Raw genomic sequence first — 23003 nt, forward strand, 5'->3', positions numbered from 1 at the left:
CAGGACCCTACTCTCTTCTTTATAAGGAGTCAGAGCCTGAGTCTGTCTGATTCTCTACAGTCAATTCCAATCAGCAAGTTTTTTTCATGTCAGAAGCAACTTGAGAAACTGCAAGTTGCTTTTGGTGTGAAATATTTGGCTGTCTACAAGGACGTTGCCCAGGGGATGCCCGGATGTTTTACCATCCTGTGAGAGGCTTCTTTCATGTTCGTGCATGGGAACTTGGAGCTGACAGACAGGAGCTTACCCCGTCTAGTGGATTCGAACTGGTGACCTTCAGGTCAGCAGTTCAGCTGGCACAAGAATTTAATCCATTGCGCCACCACGGCTCCTCCAACCAGCAGTGATCATCTAGTATTTCAGGCTCTGCATGAAGACGATGGGATAGAATCTGGGATCACTTATACGTAAAGCATGTGCTCTACCATTGATATATAGCTTTTAAAAATGTTTTTAAAAGTGTTAATTGCACATACGTGCTTCCTCTTGTTGACAGGATGTACCTTGAGTCTTGGGGCAGAATTATAATTTTGTTTGTAAAAAAAACATAAAAGTGCATCTGCATACTGACAACTTTTGCAACAATTCATGCAGAATGATGAAAAACAGAACTTGAGACAGTTACCTTTTTGACAACAATTCAAATTATTCTTCAGTTAGTGTGGCTGGTTTCAAGTTGTCATCCCAAAAAGACAAATCCACTAATTCTGGCTGGAAAACATCTGAGAATTCCACTTGCCACTTAAAGGAGGCCACCAATTGGTGCATTGACCCTCTCCATTTCTCTGCTGAGTCTAGACATGGCAGCTAGGTAGTGCAACATGTCTCAGCGTACGGCAACAATAATATTACTTCACTACAGCTATTGCTCAGTAATTATGCTATGGCATGTGGCTATGTGAGCAGCAGAAGCACAAGAAAAAAGGAAATTTATTGAGTTGGACAATTCATTGTAGATTTTCATGGTTCACCATTAAAACACAGAACAATGCTAACTACCCTATATGTGTAAGTCTACACATTTTAATTTTAAAAATCACCCAAAAACATGGGTTGACTTATCCATGGGTCAATGTGAGTACTGTATTTTAACTCTATTTTTTTAAAGAGCCCTCCCCATCTCTGGATAGAGTAATCAAAGTCCATCCAGTAGGACCTAAAAGAATCCCTGATGCCCTCTTCTCTCTCTCTGGCCCTGCTTCTGGCGCTTTGCAATGCTTGAGTGGGGACGTGGTGGCAGCAACCAGGGACAGCTAGTCCCCTGATGTAGCATTTGTGCTTTCTTTCCTCTCTCTGAAGAATTATCCTTGACATATCCACAGTTCATGTCAAAATCCATAATTTTGCCCCCAAACTCTGCCCTTGAGTATATGAGTATATATGGTAAACGTAGGGTTCAAGGAGCAAAAGAGTAATATTACTGGAAAGCAAACAGTTTTACACACATGTACTGTACCCACCACCATAAATATCATACCAGATCTTATCTTTAAGAAAGCAATTTCTTTTACAATTCAACTGAGTATTCATAACCTAGAGTCCTCCCTTTCTACCAAACACCATATGACTGAGGTCTACTGGAAAATGCATGAGTTCATCATCCTCATAATCACCATCAATGTTAGAAGCAATTTATAGCCACAATAATGTATCTTGAACACTCTTTGTAATTTTCCTTGTAAAATTATTACCTCGATGAGGTGTTTGAAACAACGCACTGCTACTAGTGCTATGTGTGGAGTAAATGATCCATATCAGCCAAATATGCAATGTTGGTTTATTTTAACTTTTTCTATACCATGTCTTCCAATGTCATACCCATCTTACAGTCAGAGGCGGCCCTGGGTAATTTTCAATGGTAAGCAAACAGTACCCCCCCCCCCCCAACCAATCACTGATATATATTTTCTGTTTGTCACGGGAGTTCTGTGTGCCATATTTGGTTCAATTCCATCATTGGTGGAGTTCAGAATACTCTTTTATTGTAGGTGAACAATACATCCCAGTAACTACAACTCGCATATGTCAAGATCTATTTTCCCCCAAGAGCGCCCCTGGGCAAAATCAACTATACTGCAAATGCTTACTTTACGTAATGGGTTGAACCGCCCCTGCTTACAGTGCAATCCTATATGTCTTCTCAGAAATGAGCTGTATTGGATGTGTTGTACACCCAAATAATTTAATATAAAACAGCAGCCTACTGCTATTTCCAAATAGAGTAAACACATTAATACTGTAGGGTTTACTTTTGTGTTGATGTATCATTCAGTAATGATTGTAATGGAGTTGCTATAATTGAAACTAATCCAATGATTTTACCTTCCACAAATACACTTAGGATTAGGAATACTATTTATGTAAGGTGCATATTTTAAAAGAGAAGAAAATGAAAAATGAACAAATATACAATTTTAGTATTCTGAGGAGAAATTTAAAACATGAAGCAAACATGGTATACTGCACTTTGAAATTAGATAAATGTTGAACTTACTTTGATCACCAACCTGGCTCTGGATCTATGCGCAATATTCGTGTAATGTTTACAAATGTTGTTTAATGCTGTTCTAAATTGTTGTTTAATTGCCTTTTAAAGTCTTCTTGTTGTTTGAGCCAGTTATGTAAGCTGCCCTGAGTCCCTTTCTGGGTGGCGGGATATAAATGTCTTAAATAGATAATAAGAGGAGCTGCATTATACCAGCTGGATAACGTCAAAATACTGATAGTCAATAAAGTTTAACCCGAGAAGAGGGAATGAAGGGTTCAAAAAATAAAGTCTCTCCCTTTTTTCATACTGCATAAATTCAGTCTAAGAGCTGAACATGCAATAACCAAAAGAGCCACGTGAATAGATATGCTTTAAAATATTATCCATTTTAAAAATGAAATAGATAGCTCTTTCTGAATACCTAAGTGTATTCCATGCATACAGTTGCTTTCATAGCAGTGTTTATAGCTGATATGTATCCATTCATAATCTATGTATAGGTTTGTTTACACACATAAACAGCACACATTGCGAGCTATGACATCAGGGGAAATAAAAATGTGCATATACTCAATGAAAAACCTCCTTGCGGTGTATTTAAACTACCAAAAATTAGTGGGAACATCTTTCGGGAAGGCTGGCTCTTGCATTAGCTCTTACAGATCAGACGGATACAGACTTGACTAGCAGAAGGTAACACGATTGCCGACCTGTTCCTTTAAACTAATTGTCTTCCAAATTTGGACTGCCTTTCAAAGGCTGCTTAAGGAAATTGAAATCTTTCCAGCAATATTTGTTTCTTTGCCACTTTGATTTCATGCTCCCTTTGTCACTTTCCTTTCTTACCTGCCCTTACGCTCTTGCTGTTTCATTTCTGGGCATCCCCCGAAATAATATTTGATTTATGCTCCCCCCTCTTTCCCCACATTTCCTATTCACTACCTAACTTATGAAAGCCCCCCCCCCCCCCAAGGAACCAGCAGCTGAGATCCACAGTGAAAACGTTTTTTGGAAAATATAGTTGCTTTTCAGCAGCAAAAGAAGGATGCATGATAAGATGTGTTTGTATGTGTGCTTACATAAACATAGATTGATGCAGAAATACTGGGAGATTTTCTGCTTATCTCTTTTAGTATATGCAGAAAGAGAGATAGAGACAAATGTAGTTGAGTGGCAGAGAGAGAAATACAGATCTCTTCTCTCTCTCTCTCTCTCTCTTCCCTCTCTCTCTATAATGTGTGTGTGTGTGTGTGTGTGTAGAAATTGTTTTTGACAACAAAGAAATCTTTAAAATTTGGTGAGCATGTATATGTATGACTAGGTATAGAAATATAGATGTAGACTCTCTCTCTCTCTCTCTCTCTCTCTATATATATATATATATAGAGAGAGAGAGAGAGAGAGAGAGAATCTACATCTATTTTTCTATATCTAGTCAAACATATACATGGTCACCAGATTTTAAACATTTATCTGTTATCACAAACAATTCTTACACATAAATGTATAAAATCTGTTAGCTATGGAAAATCGGCACACATACACACACATGCATACTCATCTTCTGTTTATCATATCAATATGTCTGTATAGGATTGTCTATATGTGTAAAACACAAAGATTTTATACTTCTACAAAGGCCATGAAAGCTAATGTCTATCAAAGAGGTTTCAAACAGGAATTATCTGTTCCTCTCCATTTCCACTCAAGGATTATGCCTGTACAGCAACTTCAGATCTATCCAATACAAATCCACTGAGATGTCCCTATATGTAGAATACAAATCCACTAAATGTCCCTATATGTAGAATTTGTGCAGAGCATTTCATGGCCAAAAATGCAAGCATAATTCATAACAAATGGTCAATAATCACAGATTTGTGCACACTTTTGAAAGATAGATATTACTCATGAAAACATAAATGACTCATAAATAACGCTGGTGTTTAGTAGGAAATGTGTGCCTGAGAATGTAATAAACTGAAAGGGAACTCAGCCCAGAAAAGTCTGCCTCATTTCTGAAGTTAAGAGTTTGTTCCCAGAGACACCACAGATGGCTCTATCATTCAAATTCTCCAGGACAAAAGTATGCAATGATAATAAGGTGGTTTAAGTAAATATATTCCACACATAAACCAGGGCCAAAGAGAGGCTGGAAAGTCATTTGTTAGGCCATAAAGGGGCAGCTGTTAATTGGCACAGCTTTTCCTTGTTCAGTTTGCCAGAGCAGACATAATAGGAAAATCTCAAGCATGGGCCACAGTACCTTAGAGATGAGAACAAACTGACTGATTATGGCAAAGTCAACAGCCTTCTTCCTCAGACCAAACAAGCCCTGGCCTACAAAAGCTTTGTTGTTGCTCTAACAAACTAGGGTCATATATCCTAGTAGAAGGGGCCAAATCAGGATTGTTGTTGCTGTGTGTCTGCAAGTCTTGTCCGACTCATGGCAACCCTAATGTAAACTTATCATGGGGTTTTCTTGACAACATTTGATCAGAGGCAGTTTGTTGTTGCCTACTGTTTTTAATTGTGTGTTGTCTTATTGATAATGTTGTATATTTGCTTGTATTGTTGTTATTATTGCTTGTATTTTTGTGTTTTGGGCTCGGCCTCATATAAGCCGCACCGAGTCCCATAGGGAGATGGTAGCAGGGTACAAATAAAGTGTTATTATTATTATTATTATTATTATTATTATTATTATTATTATTGTTATTATTCTCTGAAGCTAAGAGAGTGCAACTTGCTCAACATCATCCGGTAAGTTTCCATGGTGAAGTCGGGGTTCAAGCCCTGTCTTTAGAGTTGTAGGGCGTGTCTACACCGACCACTTAGGTCAGTTTGGAACATGTTTGGGAGAAACCAGGTTCAATATGTGCATGGTTAGATTACCATGTCTGGAACAAGTTTAAGGCCAGGAAGATGATTACATTCACCACTGAAGGTGGCCTCACACCAATTTCAGTACTCTTTCCATTTCTTGTAGAGATGTGCACCAATGCTCTGGAGACATAAGAAGCAGGGCAGGGGGGCAGAGGGAGTGGGGGAGAGAGTGATAGTTAGCAGTGGAGATAATAAATTACCTGTTCCAGGGGGTTAGCTGGCCCTATCTTGCCAAGTTGTGCTCATGGCTCAGCCCCTCATTCCGAATTTTACAAAATGATTCAGCACAGGCAGGTGTCTGAAGTGCCCTTCATATTCTGCAGTGCCAAATTTTGTCCCCACGGCAGCTGCTGAGATCAATGTGAATTAAAACATGCACAGAGCCAGTCATTTCACCATCCTACTATACGATCACAGATGCAGTTCTCTCTTCTGAGACAGTCTTTGTTTCCTTTACCTGAAGAGCAGAGCACAAAATGTGGCACTTTATGCAGATCTCAATGGCAAACAGTTCCCTGTCATTAGGGGCTAGGATGTTGTGTGCTATTGGGTCTTCTTGCCTGCTCTGTCACCTATGAAGTGAAATTCTTTGATGAGGAATCATACAGCATCTTGCAAAAGGCTCATTGCAACAATTAGGACGTCTCTGATATCAAATCCCTCTTTACAGTCAGTGTAGTCCATCTAGGTGCCTGGAGTGGACTATGGGTTTCTACTAAGGTGTTGGCAGCTTCATTGGTCTCCTAGTGCATTATATGGCTTTCAGTGTCAAGAGTGGAGCCCCCGGTGATGCAATGGGTTAAACTCTTGTGCTGGCAGGACTGCTGACTGAAAGATTGGTGGTTTGAATCCGTGAGATGGAGTGAACTCTCATCTGTCATCTCCAGCTTCTAATATGGGGACATGAGAGAAGCCTCCCACAGGATGGTAAAAGATCTGGGCATCCCCTGGGCAACATCCTTGCAGATGGCCAATTTTCTCATACCAGAAATGACTTGCAGTTTCTCAAGTTGCTACTGACAAGAAAAAAAGGGTCAAGAGTAATATCTAAGCCTAAATCATTTAAGTAAAACCTTCATGCCAACAAAAAAAGGGGGGAGCGGGAATTACCTTGGAATTTCCTTCGATTTTGCTTGATGCATTTTAAATGCCTAATTCACTAGTTAGAAGTCAGTGCCAGGCTGCATTAAATGGTCAGTGTAGCTATGCCCATAGTTCAACACTCAAATCACCACATCATGTTGGCTTTCTTACTTGAAAGAACCTGTGTTAAAAAAAAGAGATGGTGCGGTTGAACAGTGAAAATCTCACTGGGCTTGAATTGGGGGGGGGGGTAAATTAAAGGGGGGTGGACTGGAATTTGTAATGTGTTCTTTATGTGCCATCTGAAAGAGATCTACAACTATAATAGAATGGAAAAAAAGAATCAAATTTCTGATGTTGGTGCACTACTGTGTTCAGAGTAATGAGAATCCAGGCCAAACTACACATTACACTGGAGTTCTGTTTTTTTATAATGGTTCCAGTTGTACTTTTCTTTTTTATATATAAAAGAAGCTTCAGAGGGAGATAATGACAATTTCAGTTGTGAATGCTCTACAACGGGAAGGGGACTCTAACTTTTTACCACACCAATGCCCTATTCTAGATACCCATGGAGACATATAGGAGATTTAAATGTGTAAGCCTGCCCTACTATTAGATGAGGTGGCTGCCTCAGGTAGTAGATTTGGGGTGTCATAAAAGGCCAACAATTGTTAGTGATTTAATTTGTTGTGGTTGTATTTTTCCTCCTAGGGGTAAGAAGAGTTCCTTGAGGGATATTCTACCTTCTGTGTGCAAATACTTTGGTTGGTGTGGAGCTCTATGAATCTTGATGGTTTGGGGGTGAGCCATACATACCATTTGGTACTCTGATAAGAGGGAAATGTTATTAATACGGTTAATGACAACTCTAGACCAGAGACTTGGATCACAGTTGAAGCCCAAATGGAGTGGAATAGACTCCCACATTTCTCCCCACCACTAAAACATAGAGTATATATATCTCTACTCCATTCCTCATAGCTGCCTTATATATAAAAAAGATAATTACACGGAGCTCCAACATAACATGTGATTTGACCCTCAGGCATGTCTAATTTTGTGTTTGAACAGAGTGTATGATTATTTCTAAATCTCCCTGCCATCTTTGGAACATAAATATTCTTGGGGGAGGGGGAATAATCAACATATAAATTGAATTCAATCAGAATATAATAGATCTCTTCCAAACTAAATGGAATAATTACATAACTGCTGTGTAAGTAGATTTATTTCATTTCAGAGTTTCATTCAGGTTTCCACAAGCTAGCCAAGTTTGGGAAAAAGCAGTTTTCTTGTATGTTTTGGAAGCCAAATTTTTAAAGAACTGTTAAGCTGTTTATTTATTCCTGGGTATACTTTGTTATTGTTGTGTGAATTCAAGTCATTTTTGACTTGTGACTCTATGGCGAACTTATCATGAGGTGTTTTTTAGGTAATGCTTGATGCCAGAGAAACATCTTAAGATGTGTAAAGGCAGTTCTAGCAAAAAATGTGAGAAAAATGTCAAGATGTTTTATCATATGTCTTGCAAAAAGGCCCAGAAATACTGGACTCAAATACATATGATAATGGGAGAAACTGTTAAGGTTAAAATCTGGTTTCAAGTTTTATTTGTTGGAAATGCTGGACGATCCACAAGAAAAATTCTATATGGAAGATTGTTACAATGTATGATAACTGCAGCAAGATTCGTACTGTATTTCCTCAAATCTAACGCTAAATCACTTTTTTGGCTAAATCACTTTGCCAAAATTAGGGAGCGCATTAGATTTGCATAATTGGGTAATCCTATTGCTGAGTCCGAGCAAAAGGGGAAGCTAGAGCTCCTATTTGAAGGACGTCATCCATAATTTAATTGTCATAGATCAAGGCTATGCAATCCTGGGATTTGTAGTTTGGTGAGGCATCTGCACTCTTTGGCAGAGAAGGCTCAAGGCCTTGTAAAACTATATCCCCCACTCCCGTGACTACATTGCATTGAGGCAAAGCAATTAAAGTGGATTCTTTTTACACCATAGATGCATCCCAGGGTTTTCTTTTCCATTGCTGTCAACTTTGGTGTGCAGACACTTTTGTTTTTAAAGAAGGAATTCTAAGCAGGCAGCAACTGAAATTGGTTTATTACAAAGAGCTTTTGCTGCTGTGCATTATATTAATCAGCAAATACTTTTTTTAGTTTCAGAGTTTTGAAAATTGAAGTGTACATTAGATTAGATGGCGCATTAGATTCAAGTAAATACTGGTATATGTGCAGAGATGGAAGGAACCGCAGGAAGAATATATGAACTAGTGGAGATGGACAACTGATCGTATTGTTGTCCAGAATCCCAGTTCTGCTCCCAGCATGCCTGCTCCAATTGTTCCCAATCACGACACACAAAGATGAGGACAGTCATATATCTCTTTATTGATTTGTTCTGATTGGTACAAATTATGATCTGCTATCTTATTGGTTTGAAATACATTCATTGCTATCATGTTTTACAGCTTTTGATTGGTAGAGTGTGTATGGGCAAATTTTAATAAAGTTTTCATTGGAGGAAAACCCAAGGTTGTCTGTTTATTTATTTATTTACTTCATTTATATACCGCTTTTCTCAGCCCTCAGGCAACTCAAAGCTGTTAACAACAGCAATATTCAATGCAAAACATCACAAAACGATTATGGGACAGTTAAAAACAGTAGCATCATCAACAATTAAACATCAATATAACAATCATTTTATTTGTATCTGAGTCTGCACCCTTTAGGTAGAGGGGGATTCCCAGGTGGGGAAGTGGTGCTAATTGGGGACAACTATGATCACTATCGGAGGAATGATCAGGCATGTAGCCGGGGGGGGGGGGGGGCTTGAGGGGCTTCAGCCCCCCCCCCCCCCCCCCGAAATTCTCATGGTGATTCATGAAAAGGCCTTACTGGTGCATTATTTAAACTGTTATGTTTATTCGTATCATGATCTGATCACCATACTCAATATATCCCAAATGCATGGGGGTATTGGGGTAATGATACAAAAGGTTTGCTAGGCTAGACCCTCTTTCACTCAGACTCACCCCCCCCCCCGAAACTCAGCCCCCCCTGAAAAAAATCACACACACACACACACACACACACCCCGAAACGAAATCCTGGCTACGGGCCTGGGAATGATCCTTTAGTGATGACATCTTAGAATCATAAAATTGGAAGAGACTACATGGGCCATCCAGTCCAACCCCTGCCATGCAGGAAAAACACACTCAAAGCACCCTAACAGATGGCCATCCGGCCTCTTTTTAAAAGCCTCCAAGAAAGGAGTCCCTGGAATCTAAGGGGAGAGAGTTCTACTGTTGAACAGCTCTTACACAGTCAGCAAGTTCTGCCTAATGTACAGGTGAAATCTCCTTTCCTGTCATTTGAACCAATTGCTTCAAGTCCTAGTCTCCAGGGCAGCAGAAAACTAGCCTGCTCCCTCCTCCATATGACTTCATTTCAAATATTATTTATACATGGCTATCATGTCTTCTCTCAACCTTATCTTCTTCAGGCTAAACAGACCCAGCTCTTTAAGCTGCTACTCATAGGACATGGTCTCCAACCTTTGATAATTTTAGTTGCTCTCCTCTGGACACATTCCAACTTGTCGATACCCCTCTTGAATTGTGGTGCTCAGAATTCAACTTCTTCTTCTTCTTCTTCTTCTTATTATTATTATTATTATTATTATTATTATTATGTTTATTTATATCCCGCTTTACCTCTCCTGCAGGAAACTCAAAGCGACTAACTTCAAAAACATTACAGTACAATTTAAAATATACAAACATGCAAATATTAAAACAGTATTAAACATCATTAGTATTAAAATACAATTCATACTAAATTCATAAAAACATATAAATCACAGCAGCCATTCTTCTTTAAACGCCTGTCTGAATAAAAAGGTTTTAGCCTGCAGCTGGAAGGACAACATGGAGGGGGTCATTCTGGCTTTGCTAGGAAGAAAGGAGTTCCAAAGTCGAGGGACAGCCAATGAGAGAGAAGACCCGCTCTCTTGTTCCCACCAACCGAGCTTGAAGATCTCAGGGCCCAGGCAGGTTCATACAAGGGGATGCAGTCAGCCAAATAGCCTGGAACTGAACTGGATCGTTCACAGTCTGGCTCCAGGCCTGGGCACAGTACCAAGACAGCTTTGTTCACCTTGGTGGATGACCTCCACAGGGAACTGGACAGGGGGAGTGTGACTCTGCTGGTTTTCTTGGACATCTCAGCGGCTTTCGATACCATCGATCATGGTATCCTTCTGGGGAGACTCGTTAAGATTGGACTTGGGGGCACAGTTTTACTCAGGCGAATTACAGCGAGCAGACAACCCTCCTGTTTAAGGAGCTCCATTGGCTACCATTCATCTTCCGGTCCCAATTCAAGGTGCAGGTTATCACCTAAAAAGCCCTAAATGGTTTGGGACCCGCCTACCTTTGTGACTGTATCTCCCTCCATGAACCTGCCCAATCTCCCCGATCTTTTGGGGAGACTCTCCTTTCGCCCCTGTCTTTACCTCAGGCCTGCCTTGTGGGAGCAAGGGAGAGAGCTTTCTCCTCAGTGGCCCCCAACTTTAGAATACATTGCCTTGTGAGATTAAGCTAGCCCCCACTATAGAAAGTTTTAAGAAGAATCTCAAAATCTGGCTCTTCCATTGCGCTTTTGGGGCTTAACCATACAGTTTTATATTGCTGATACCCCTCAACGTTTGTCCTTAGAGTACACCTCCTCCTCTCCTGTATGAAGACCCTTCTTGACCTCACTTCCAAAGAGTTTCTCCCTCACAAATAATCTGCTCCATCCATATCTCACCCCGTGTTTTTAGCTCTTAGCTTTAGTATTTTATTTTGTACATGCGGCCCGCTAAGTGTTACTGTGTTATGAATGATTTTATTTTAATTTTATATTGTTTGCTGTATTTTTATGTTTTATGTAATTTATTATGTTATTATTTGTGTTTTTGACTTCTTTTATTGTATTGTGTTGTAGGGCTTAACCTCATGTAAGCTGCCCCGAGTCCCCATCAGGGAGATGGTGGCAACAACAATAAAGTTGTTGTTGTTGTTGTTGTTGATGATGATGATGATGATTATTATTATTATTATTATTATTGTGGCTTTAAATGTCATAAGCAGCATTTTGAATTATGCTCAGTAACAGACTGGCAGCCAGAGAAGCTGCTGCAACAGAGGGGTTGTCCTCTCCCTGCAGCCAGCCCTAGTTAGCAACCTGGCTGCAGCTCTTTGGACCAAACGAAGTTTCTGAGCACTCTTCAGAGGCAAAACCCACATAGAGTGTGCTACAGTAATCCAGGAGTGTACCACCATGGCCAAATCTGGATTCTCGAGGAATTTTCCAAGTGAGGTCTCACCAAAGCAGAATAGAAGGATACCATTACTTCCCTTGATCTAGACAATGTGCTCTTTTGGATGCAGCCCAAAATCCCATTGGCTTTTTTAGTTGCCACATCACATTGTTGGCTCATGTTCAACTTGTGGTTTAATAAGACTCCAAGATATTTTTCAGATGTTCTCTTGTTGAGCCAGGTGTACATTTCATTTTTTTCTGCTTTAGTGTCAGAGGAAAACCTTTACCTTTTATAGTATGCTACATTTCTCCTTGTTGAAATTCATTTTGTTTGCCCCTCTGATGAAACAATGAAGTCCATCTTCTAGTCCTTCTGATGAAACAATGGGGAGTGGGGCTGCCATGATGAGCTTTTAGATTGCTATGGATGGGAACTATGATGCTCGGGTATGATCAGTTTGCTGGCTGATTGCCCACCTGCTTTCTGAGCCTGCCAGATCAGCTTGCCTGATGAGAAAGTTCCTGTGCCTGTTAAATTGTGCCTATTGTGTTTTGGGTATTTCCTGTTAAATTGTGCCTATTGTGTTTTGGGTACTTCTGAAGCCAAGCAGGACATAGAGAGATTGTCCATTTGAGCCCAGATCTCAGGGTCTCCAATCTTTTGATATTTGAGTTTCAGAAAACAATGTTGATCAACGAGAATCAAGGAAAAATCTTTGAACAACTTTAATAAAATTGGGACTTGTTACCTTTTCACAGCAACAATGGGGGCAAATTTCAACTACTGGCTTTATTAATAAGAGGAATGTTATTAAGTTTAGTTATATGCTGTTATCTAAATGGAGCAGGATAATAAATGGTAAAATCAGCAGACAATGAATGTGATGTTTGTACTAGTTATATTAAGGTGTTTATTAGTATACGTATGGCTTAGCTTAGTGCATTTGTTTTAGATTTTGTTTGTTAGATGTAGTAGTTTTAGTGCTTTATATTATTAAAATCTGCTTTTTTGTATTGTTTGCATTGTTTCTATTTTTGAATAAAAATAATTTAAAAATGGGTGGAGTTGGTAAGATTTTTTGAGGTGGGTTGCTTTTGCCTTTGCCTGAAGTTGAGAAATTAAGAGGGTGTGACTTTCGCAAGGTCACCCAGTGGGTTTTCATGGTTGAGCAAGAATTCAAACACTGGTCTCCAGAGTTGTAGTTCAATACTTAAACCACAATACCATGTTGGCTCTCTCCTGAGTATATTTAGCAATTGGAAATCTGTATTTTAACTGAATTCCTTAATATATTTTTTAGCCTTGAAAAATCACAGTTACATTCAAAGTAAAACAGAAAATTTGGATTCCAGTACATTATGTTGTGTATCCCCCTCCCGCCCCCCGCCCCCCGGTCCCCTCCATATCTGTTGGTCATGCCATGACTTCATTCTGCCCTTTCTACAGAATTGTTAGGCCTTCTGCAATTGTCCAAGACATCTCAAGCTGCAAAGAAATGTGTTACATCTTTGAAGTGGCACAAGACTTTCTGTGTGGTTTTTATATGTTCTCTGTAAAATATATGTTTTTTTATAATTTTAATTTTGTTAATCCTCATTTGTATGCCCATGTCTTTTATATAATTTAATTGGTTTGTAAGCCCTTGGGGGTTACTCCTCCCATGGCTATAACGGCGGATTATAAATTATTTTCCTCCCTCATATATTACCTTTGAGCATATTCTGGATAAATTGTTAGCAAGGATAAGTCTAGTTGAAATTGAACATTTAAGTGTGCACTTAATGGGATTATGTCCGTTTTCCTTGGATACCAAAGTGAAACCAAAGTGAAAGTTCAATTCCCCATCACTATCTTTCTGTTTTAAGGAATGTTCATAACAATTATAAGGTAAATAATGTATAATGTGTGTAGCAAGTGTAGTGTAGTGATTTGAACACTGGGTTATAATTCTGGAGACCAGAGTTTGAGCCCATACTCTTATTAGGAGACTTTGAGCAAACTGCAAACTCCCAGCTATAGAAAACCCTGCAATACATTTGCCTTGGGGTTGCAAAAAGTCAGAAATGACCTCACAACCTCTGAGGATGCCTGCCATAGATGCAGGTGAAACGTCAGAAGAGAATGCTTCTAGAACATGGCCATACAGACCAAAAAACTTACAACAACCCAGTGATTCTGGCCATGAAAGCCTTTGACAATACATAGTCAGAAATGACTTAAAGACACCCAACAGCTGGGTGAATCCCTTGCCAAAGCCCACCTACTAAACATTGATTTGTACTTCCTGCTATATAATATGCTTGCCACTTGTGCCTACAGCATCTATTGGAATAAGGAGCACATGAAGGGGCGTGGGGAGAACATTGGCAATTGCTTTTATTAAAATTTGTACTGTGATAGTTTAGCAAATGGTGGTTCAATACCTCACCCACCCCATATGCCTGGTAAACAATTGAAATGGCGTTGTTTATTGTTTGTCAATATTTAAAATTGTTTAAGGTTTCCCTGCCCCTCCATTTTGACATACTGTGGACATTTTGTCCCATGTGTAAGCTGCCTTGAGTCCCTTCGGGGAGATGGAGGTGGGGTATAAAAATAAAGTTGTTGTTGTTGTTGTTGTTGTTTGATCACACATCGGACACTTGTGATGTATCGGTGAGTAATGTGTGCAGATTCGAGTAGGGTGGCCTTTTGAATCTGACAGATGGTAATTTTGTCAGCGCTGATTGTTTTTAAGTGCAGGCCAAGGTTGTTGTTGTTGTTGTTGTTGTTGTTGTTATTATTCATAGATCTTGTCCTAAATTAAAAGTAAAATGCAATCATGCCATGAAATGAAAAGATCACATTCTCATTTTGTGTCTGCAGACTTGCACAGGGGGAATAGACCAACTGCACTGCTAGAAAGGAAGGGCAAGGGGAGTGAAGTTCACCCCTACAGCCAAGGCCCACTTATGCTAAGGGTTCCTGACGGGCAGTGACAAGCTCTCAGAGAAAGGGCAAGTGTGGGTCCTCAGGGCAGCCCCACAATACTAGTCACTCTCCAGAACAGCCACTGTATTGTCTCCTTGAGGCTGGAGTGAGTGGCAGAGGGTCACAGTTCACCACCCCATCCGCTTTGCTGTCTTGCTTTGGGAAAAGAATGACCCAGAGAAAAGGATCTTTATTTCCCTTCCCTTTCCTGAAATCAAAATTGGCTAAAATAAAGTAATTAGAAAAGTTCTTTTAAATCCTTATTCCTCATACGCCTTTCTGTCCTATTAAAAGAACCTGCTGGTGGTGTAATAAAATTCAAGCTGACTTGGAAGTCAGGCATCCATTGAGCAACCCATGCAGTGAGGAGGATGGCGTTGGAGCCTGGGAACGTATCCACAGTCAAAGTGCCTCCGATCTTTGCTGTCCCGGTGGAGCCTAGCATGCACGCAGCTATTTCAGTGACCCACATTAGGAATGCTTACTGCACTGTTCTGCAATAGCCTTGGCGAAAGCCCAAACCCTTCTCTCAGCATCCTGCCTGAAGGTAAGGCGGTGCAGGCAGGTTATTTAAATTTTTCTTTTATGGGAAGAACTGATCTTTTTATGACCTTAATTGAGGTTAGTGTTTTCAAGTTGCATTAGGCCTTCAGACAGCCTTCTCTCTTACAATGAATGCATGTCATGTTCTCAAAGCTGGAGGCTGATCTTTTCAGTTCTCTTTAATATATTTCTATAAACCTTGGTGCATACAAGTGGTTCTGCTAACCTTGCATTTGTGTGCTCAGGGCACATCAAAAGAAGCTAATAATGGAAGGCTGACAATGACATGATCTAAATGGCAGGCAAAGGTTGCTTGCTTTCTTCAACTTTAAATGGATCCTGTGGTTGCTACACATAACAATTTGCTTGCCAGGGATCTGTGATCTTGCCACATGTCACACGAATGACTAACCATTCACATAGTAAGTACCGGTACATCTAAATACACAGCAGATACTTTGTGTGGTCTAAAAAGAGTCGCTGAAATCACTTTCGGAAAGGTCTAGTTGCAGAACACGAAAGGCCACTTTTCTTGATTACAGCTCCAGAGGTCTCCTTGACTGAAAATAAGATGGCAGCTTAATCCAGATGCAGAGCTCCTTCTCCTCCACCAGTGCTAATATGTTATAAATCTGGACCTGATGCTGAATTAAACATATTAAGGAAGAAAGACAAAAATGAGAGAAAACCTTAAAAGTGATTTCCATATAATGTTTCATGATAATGGCATAAAGATTGTCCGTGGAGGTAAGCAAAAGCAACAGAGAGACTTAAAGGCAAGCGTAAAAGGGTTCCTTCATCATCCATTATTAGCAGTCCTAAACAGAGAATGGAACAGAAATCTGGGCCTCCCCCTCGACCTCCCTGCAAATACATGTTCACCTTACTCCTATTCACTGAGCTCCAGGCACTGGTATTGTAGCTACAGAGAGCTATATAGTAACCGGTTCAATAAAGCCATAGAGGCAAAGCAAAAGCAGAAAGGTTTTCCAAAAATTCCAGGGTCTCTCCAGCACACTGAAGCCCCTTTAAGCCAAGATGGAGTAGGATTTTTAGTACCTGTGTTTTTCCTTTGAGTAATTGCTTGTATTTCACACAATCTGTTCTGTTGGGTTTCTAGTGATAGCTTTTTTGTCTTCACAATAAAGATATAATTGCTTTTGCTTCAAAATCAACTTGTCCTCATCTTGCTTCCCCCACCCCTTCATAGTTGTTTTAAAACCTTTAGCCTGTAAGATTCTAGAGAAATTTAGTGCCCAGAAGAGCTCCCCACCCCCCTTAAATCAGTAAACTGAGACATTGCTGTTATCATTATAGTATTCTTAGCATCCCACTGGAAGAGCTGCTTCATTCACACTGTTTATTTATGGCACTATGCTTCAACTTTAGCTGTCATAATTTAGTTCCTTCCTTCCTGAAAAGCCCAGCTCTAATGGGGTATTGGGCCTGTGGGGACTGACCCCCGGGTAGTCCTGAGAATACCTGGAGATCAGTCCCCACAGCCATCTCACACTCTTGGGCTCCTGGAGCCCAAAGGGGTGAGAGATGGTGTCCACCCCCTTCCCCAAAGTCCCCCCAAAAACTAGCCCTAAAATGGTGGTGGCGGCCCCTTGGCTATGGAATGCCCTCCCTGTAGATATTAGATCAACCACCTCCCTTTTAACATTCTGGAGAAAAGTCAAGATGTGGCTTTTTGAACAAGTGTTTTCAAATGCAGAATAACTGACATAGGAAAATGGAATGACGACAATGAGACCGGACAACGTTTTTAACAAGGAGACACTATGAATTTATATTTTATTGATTTGTTTAGTTTTTATTATATGTTATGTTTTTAATTGTATTTATGATATTGTAAGCATTGAATTTTACTCTGTTAACTGCCCTGAGTCGCCTACGGGCCAAGAAAGGCGGTATACAAATACAGTAAATAAATAAATAAATAAAATTTCAAAGAAACTTACTAGGTCACTATTAAACTGCTCCGGCAGCCCTTCTGGCACAAAGAAATCCTTCTGCCCCCCTCCAGCATCGTGTTGCATCATTTCTATGTGCCAGTGGAGTGCTGGAGCAGCTTAATGGTAGTCTAGTAAGTTTTTTAAAAATATTAAGGCTAGTTTGGGGGCTTCTGAGTGTCTGGGTACCCATCCAGTGATTACCAGGAGGGCATCTAGACAACCCCAGGGAAAGCCGGGGTTTGGGGGGAGGGGTTATACCCGCTTTGGAGCTAATTTGGGTGCTGTCTGGAAGTGCCCAGTGAAAGAGGCTAAGCGCTGATATCAGAGAACCCTAATTTGGCCCAGTGGCCCTGTAGGAAAAAAAGCTATAGAGCAAGGAACTAGTCAACATAACCATGGTGGGAATTGCTGGGAGCTGTAGTCCATAACTAGAGGGCCACATTTTTCTCATCCTTGTTAGGCATGGTGAAGAAAACAGGGTCCATAACCAGTTTTTTTAACCATCAAGATTTCATGACCTATTATTTTTCATTGCTTGTTAGATTGGATACCCAGCGTTGCCTGGGTTATTTAAAAAAGTCATTTTTTTAATTGTACAAAAGGCATAAGGTTGTGCTGAACTACAACTCACATCATACCAGGTTAACCACAAAAACTCCATCACAACTTAGTTTGTTATCTTGGGCAAGTTTGCTCTAGATGCATAATTGATGGGGTTCAGTGTGCTCTCTGGCTGTAGGGTAAACTACAACTCCCACTATGGTGAGTCAGTCCCCTCAAACCTCTCCAGTATGTAGAGTTAAGTCATGGGAGTTCTGTGTGCCAAGTTTGATCCACGTCCATCATCGGTGGAGGTCTGTTTCTCTGGTTGTGGGTGAACTACAACTCCCAGAAAGGAAGGTCCATTCCCCACAAACCCCTCCAGTAATCAAATTTATCATATCATGTATGTGTGCCAAGTTTGGTTCCTATCCATTGGTTTTTGGGTTCACAGTGCTCTCTGGATGTAGGTGAATCACAACTCTTCCAAATCAAGGTAAATTTCTCCCCAAGACCTCCAGTATTTTTTGCTGGTCATGAGGGCTCTGTGTGCCAGGTTTGGTCAAATTCCATCATTGGTAGAGTTCAGAGTATTCATTGAGTGCAGATGAACTATAAATCCCAGTACCTACAACTCCAAAATGTCCAGACCAATTTCCCTCAAAACCTACCAGTATTCAAATTTGGGCATATCCAGGTATGCATGCCAAGTTTGGTCCAGATACATCATTATCTGGATTCATAGTGTGCTCTGGAAGTAGGTGAAGTACAACTCCTATAAATCCCTCCAAAGACGTCCAGTATTTTTGTTAGTCACGGGATTTCTATGTGCCAAGTTAGTTCCAGGTCCATCGTTGGTGGAATTCAGATTGCTCTTAGATTACAGGGGAACTATACATCCCAGTACCTACAACTCCTATAAATCATGGTGAATTCTCCACAACCCTCTCTAGTATGTTCTGATCAATTCATCTGTTTGCTGTGTGCCAAAGAAAAGAATAGGAAAGGGAGATGCAAATCCCACACTAATGAAGAGAGTCAGAAACACTGGGGTGACTGTGGTTGAGGAAACACGTAAAATCTAGAATGAAATTGTCCCCATATGAAAGCCTTTACTTGGGTGGTGGGCAGTATTGTGTTTGTGGAGGACATTGGCCGGGCTCTTGTACATGTCCGTGGTACTCACTATAACCTGCAATGTCATTGGAGGGAGGGCCTTTAGTGTCTCCTGAACAGTGGGAGCTATAGCTGTTTGTGAAGGCAGAAGTTTGTCTGTGTAAATGGATATCCCAGCCACACACACATAAATCTTTTCACTTTTATTATGTGTATAGATGTTAAAACATGCATGTTTTTCTATTTAAATGTTTCACGCCTTCTCTTATTTTCAATGAGCAGGACCAATATTTTAAAATAAAGAAATTGGAGCAAAACTTCTTTTAAAAAGTAGTGGCAAATCTGAGAGTAAGGTGGAGAAATAATCTTAAAGTCAAAACACGGTAGCTGGAGTCTAGACGCTTCTAATTTTAGACGTGGAAAGCATATAGCCTAAGGCCTTTCAAATCAACATATTTTCAACAGTTTTCTCTACCAAATTGTGATTAAACTGTTTTTCTAAACAGAAAAAGCCCATCATCTGAGGACTGCCTGGGGTTCTTGTGAAGTACCTGCAAATTCTCCAATTTCCTTGAGGTGAAGAATGAAACAATGAAACAAAATACGTTTTTGCAAAGTATTCCACAACTTGGACTGCTCCAAAATAGTCCCACATGGATGAAACATCCTGGGATCCACTACATTGTTTTAGGATTTTTTTTCCTCTTAAATCTCTGGCTGTAAAACGAACCACTTAACACAACGTGTACGAACCAAATAAATTGCCTAAAGTCACGCAAAGCAGATTTAATAACAAATAATTCTCACTTGATATGCACACACACGAGAAATTAAATGTTTATCTTAGCTGTAGCTCTAGGGAAAGGATGACAGATACTCTCCACTCCTATAACCAGAAGCAACGACAGCAAGTAACCAGTTGCTTAAAAGAAGCAGACGAATCCTAGCAGTAACATCACAAGACTTATTGCTTAAAAACAGAGCTTTTGGCAAAAACAAAAATGACAACCTCCAGAGCTAGCACTGAATGCTCTTAATAAGCAGCGATAATAGTTAACCACAAGGCCCACTGGATTCATTCACCTGCTGCAAATATGCCATTTATTTGTAACTGGATTTGATGCTGCAAGTTGTTTGTAACTGGATTTGATGCTGAAAGACACAGTGAAGACATCTGTCCTTGAGCTTTGCTACTCTGCTGCTAAGTACGCATGCCCAGTGTGGAATGCATCTCACTACATTAAAACAGTGGCTGTGGCTCTTAATGAGATATGCCGCATTATCGCACGATGTCTACACCCCACACCATTGGAGAAATTACAGTGTTTAGCTGGTATCGCACACTTGACATCTGCGGGGAAGTCGCAGCCAGCAACAAAAGGACCGAGGCATTGGCATCTCCAGCCCATTTTCTGTTCGGATATCAGCCAACATGCCAATGCCTTAAATGAAGAAACAGTTTCCTAAGATCTACAGACATACTCGCATGAACACCTCAGTGAGCAAGAGTCCAAAAGTGGCAGGCTAAAACCCAGCACCTAAATTAGTGGCTGAGACTAGATGGGAAACTCCCTTCTGGGCACACAGAAGAGTGGACAACCTGGAAGGCGCTGAACATACTGCCCTCTGGCACCATGAGATACAGAGCTAATCTTAAGAAATGGGGCCACAAAGTGGAGTCCATGACATGCGAGCGGGGAGAAGAGCAAACCACAGACCACCTATTTCAATGCAACCTGAGCCCTGCCACATGTACCTTCTCACAGAGGCACCCCAAGTGGCCAGCTTCTGGTAATTTAGCATAATGCCAAGTTCTTTTTAAAAACTTCGTTTGTGTTTTTAAATGCATTTTAACTGTACCCTCAACTGGCTTCTGACACAATAAATAAATAACTGGATTTGATTTTACATAACAATTTACCCTAGCAGGCAGGCCCGTAGCCAGGATTTTGATTCGGGGAGGGGGGGGGCTGAGTTTGATTCGGAGGGAGGGGGCTGAGTCTGAGTGAAAGAGGGTCTACCCTAGCAAACCTTTTGCATTGTTACCCCAATACCCCCATGCATAAGGGATATATTGAGTATGGTGATCAGATCATGATATGAATAAACATAACAGTTTAAATAATGCACCAGTAAGGCCTTCTCACGGGCCACCATGAGAATTTCGGGGGGGGGGGGTGAAGCCCCCAAAGCAACCCCCCCCCCCCCCCGGCTACATGCCTGCTAGCAGGGATCAGTATCAATATCAGTGTCCCATGACCTGTTATGTTCACATAACAGGAATGAATAATGTCTGTTTTTTTAGTATGATGCAACAATACAGATGTCCTAGCCTTCTTCTGATACAGTTTCCATCTTAATTTCAGTGAATCTAGGCATGGGAAGTTGGGGAGTATTTATTATTTATTTATTTCCAACATTTCTACCCCGCCCATCTCAACCCCCGAAGGGGGACTCAGGGTGGCTTCCAATCAGCAGCAATTTGATATACAACATACTAACAAATATAAACAACTATCACAACATTTTAAAGTGATGACTAAAACATTAAGGTAAAAACAAATTAAAAAGATCACTGTCAAACCATATAACCATTTCAGTCTGATTCAACATCCAAAGCACTGTCATAACTGCTGTCCAAAAGCCTGGTCCCAGAACCATGATTTAAGCTTCTTCCTAAAAGAAAGGAGGGATGAAGCCAACTAATCTTGCTGGGGAGTGAATTCCACAGGTGTGGGGCCACCATCGAGAAGGCCCTGTCCCTCATCCCCGCCAAACACTATTGTGATACTGGTGGGACTGAGAGCAAGGCCTACCCAGACGATCTTAAACTGCAAGGCGGAACATAGAGGGAGATATGTTCGGACACGTAAGCTGGGCCAGAACCGTATAGGGCTTTATAGGTCAAGACCAGCACTTTGAATTGTGCTCAAAAGTGGACCAGCAGCCGGTGGAGCTGACACAACAGGGGGGTGGTATGCTCCCTAAATGTTGCACCTGTGAGCATTCTGGCTGCCACCTGTTGGACTAGTTGAAGTTTCTGAACAGTCTTAAAAGGCAATCGCATGTAGAGTGAGTTGCAGGAATATATTCGGGATGTAACAAGAGCATGGACCACCATGGGCAGATTAGACTTCCCAAATTATGAGCACAGCTGCCGCACAAGTTTAAACTGTGCAAAAGCTCCCCTGGCCACCGCCGAAACCTGGGCTTCCAGGCTCAGCGCTGAATCCAGGATCACTCCCAAGCTGCAAACCTGTGTCTTCAGGGAGAGTGTAACCCCATCCAACACAGGCTGTAACCCTATGCCCTGTTCGGCCTTACGACTGACCAGGAGGACCTCTGTCTTGTCTGGATTCAATTTCGTTAGATCTCATTCAGTCTGACATAGCTGCCAAGCACCCGTTCAAAGTTTGAACAGCCTCCTTCCGCCTTAACAGGTGGAAAGGAGTAACAGATTTGGACATCATCTGCATACAGATAATATTGTACTTCAAAACTCCAGATGATCTCCCCCAGCGGCTTCATGTAGATGTTAAACATCGGGAATACTGTACCCTGAGGGATTCCACATGACAATGGTTGTGGAGTTGAACAGGTGTCACCCAATAACATCTTCTGCGACAGTCCCTCCAGGAAGGACCGGAGCCACTGCAAAGCAGTACCTTCAAGTCCCATACCTGCAAGGTGTCCCAGAAGGATACAGTGGTCAATGGTATTGAAGGCCACTAAGAGATCCAGCAGAACCAACAGGGACACACTCTCCCTGTCTAGCTCCCGGTGTACTAAGGTGACCAAGGCTGTTTCAGTTCCATGTCCCTGTCTAAAGCCAGACTGTGCTGGATCTAGATAACTGGTGTCTACCAAGAACCCTTGGAGTTGTGAAACCACTACACATTCCATGACTTGGCCCAAATAGGGGAGATTAGAAACTGGCCAATAGTTGACTAATTGAGTAGGGTTCAGTGATGTTTTTTTCAACAGCAGTTTTACAACAGCCTGTTTTAAGCTGGCTGAAATCTTGCCCTCCTGTAAGAAGGCATTAACCACCACTTTAACCCACTCTGCCAAACCCCCTTTGGCTTC

This window comes from Anolis sagrei, chromosome 3, assembly GCF_037176765.1.
Source record: "Anolis sagrei isolate rAnoSag1 chromosome 3, rAnoSag1.mat, whole genome shotgun sequence".
Lineage (NCBI taxonomy): Eukaryota > Metazoa > Chordata > Lepidosauria > Squamata > Dactyloidae > Anolis > Anolis sagrei.